Below are 2,500 nucleotides of genomic sequence, written 5' to 3'. Positions count from 1 at the left end.
CCAAGAACAAGACAGAATTCCATCTCGCAAGAGACACTTGAAGCCACAGATGCTTGTCGTGCGGCTCGATTGTCAGGGGATCGCAACTCGCACCGTTCTCTGGTGCGCAGAACTAGGTCAGTGTTGAGAAGGGATAAGGAACAGTTTATCAGTAATCTTGCAGAGGAGGTCGAAAGCCATTTCTAAGTAAATGACCTTCGTCCTGCCTACCAAGCCCTGAGAAAGCTGAACTCCAAGCCCTCCTCTCAGACGACTGCAGTCTGCTCAGCAAGTGGCCAGATAATCTCAGATCCTGATGGGGTGCGTGTGCGTTGGGCTGAGTATTTTGAGCAGTTGTATAAGGTTGATCCACCAACAGTTAACTTAGATGCGGGTAATGTTGAGATTCCTCTGCCAAACCCACCCATCAGCGTGGATCCACCACCCCTGACTGAAGTCAGGGGGGCGATCTCCAAGCTGAAGAGTGGTAAAGCAGCAGGTGTTTGTGGCATCCCAGCTGAATTGTTAAAGGCTGATGGCGAAACTATGGCAAGGGGCTTGCATGCAGTCCAGTCTGCCATCTGGCAGACTGGTACCTTTCCCCCTGACCTGCTGAGGGGTGTGGTCATCCCTCTCTGGAAGGGGAAAGGGGATCGCTGGGACTGCAGCAATCACCGAGGCATTACACTACTTAGTGTACCAGGCAAGGTACTCGTGCACATCCTACTGAGACGTATCAGAGACCACCTGTTGAGGCACCAAAGGCCGGAACAATCTGGATTCACTCCTGGTAAGTCCACAATAGACCGCATCCTGGTGCTATGAGTCATTGTAGAGCGCCATCGAGAGTTCGGACGTGGACTGCTTGCAGCCTACATCGACTTCAAGAAGGCGTTTGACACGGTGCATCGCGAATCACTCTGGGAGATCCTGAGGCTAAGAGGAATTCCAACAAGGATTGTTGGACTAATAGCAAACCTGTATACAGGCACTGAAAGTGCTGTAAAGTGTGGTGGGGGCCTGTCGATCTTCTTCCCTGTTAGTTCAGGCGTGAGGCAAGGCTGTGTTCTTGCACCAACACTTTTCAACACTTGCATTGATTGGATACTTGGTAAAGCTACTGTCCAAAGTCACTGTGGAGCCACTCTGGGCAATATCAAGGTTACAGACCATGACTTTGCTGATGATGTTGTCATTCTCTCTGAATCTCTGGAAACCCTAATGGCGGCTCTTGATGCATTTAGCAATGAAGCAAAGCCCCTGGGGCTAGAGGTCTCCTGGACCAAGACCAAGATCCAGGATTTTGGGGGCCTACTAGGAGACCCTGTGCAATCGGTGCGTGATTGCAGTGAAAACATCGAAGTCACAGAGAGTTTTATATACCTAGCTAGTGCAGTTCACGACTCTGGGCTGTCAGACCAGGAAGTCAGTAGACGGATTGGCCTGGCAGCAGGGCTCATGAAATCTCTCGACAAGAGTATTTGGAGATGCCGATACCTGTGTAGAAGGACCAAGTTAAGTGTTTTCAAGGCCCTGGTACTGCCAGTTATACTATATGGTAGTGAAACTTGGACACTATCTTGTGCTCTGGAATCTCGTCTTGATGCCTTTTGTAACAGATCCTTGCGCCGGATCATGGGGTACAGTTGGCGGGACCATGTGTCCAACCAACGGCTGCACCGTGAGACCGGTACAGGACCTGTTACTTGCACAATCCGTGATCGCCAACTCAGGCTAAATGCCCACTTGGCTCGATTCCCGCAGGATGATCCAGCCCATCAGGTTGTCTCTGTCCGTGACAATCCTGGGTGGAGGAGGCCTGTGGGACGACCGAGAAGGTCGTGGCTCGGGTAGATCGATCAAACCTGTGGTGAGGAACTAGAGATGGGCCGGGCCCCTGCCTGGCGGCTCGCCATGAGGGACCCTCGTAGGTGGAAACAAAGGGTAGATGCGACTATGCGCTCCCAAATGATGATGATATATATATATATGTATATATACATATATATATATATATATATATATATATATATGTGTGTGTGTGTGTGTGTGTGTGTGTGTGTGCATGTGTGTGTATATGTATATATATATATATATATATATATATATATATATATATATGCATGTGTGTGTATATATATGTATAGATGTATGTATGTATATGTGTGTGTGTATATATATATATATATATATATATATATATATTTATATATACATATACATATGTATAAGCACTTGCAAACATATACACACACGCAGACACACACACACACACACACACGCACACACACACACATAGACACAGACACACACACATACATACACACACACACACACACACACACACACACACACACACACACACACACAAACACACACACACATAGACACAGACACACACACATACATACATACACACACACACACACATATACATATGTGTGTGTGTGTGTGTGTATATTTGAGCGTGTGTGTTTTGTGTTGTGTGCGTGCGAGTGAGTGCGTGTGTTTATTTTTGTGC

At 47.4% G+C, this 2,500-nt stretch overlaps 1 protein-coding gene across 1 annotated transcript in view; it reads left to right on the top strand.

Annotated features, from left to right (window-relative positions):
* LOC125031009 (frizzled-1-like) overlaps nt 1-2,500 on the top strand; it is a 28,966-nt gene that overhangs the window by 5,444 nt on the left and 21,022 nt on the right. The gene's annotated exons all lie outside the window — the stretch shown is intronic.

Source organism: Penaeus chinensis, chromosome 12, assembly GCF_019202785.1.
Source record: "Penaeus chinensis breed Huanghai No. 1 chromosome 12, ASM1920278v2, whole genome shotgun sequence".
Lineage (NCBI taxonomy): Eukaryota > Metazoa > Arthropoda > Malacostraca > Decapoda > Penaeidae > Penaeus > Penaeus chinensis.
Note: the sequence above shows the minus strand (reverse complement) of the source record. Positions and strands in the feature narration are given on the sequence as shown.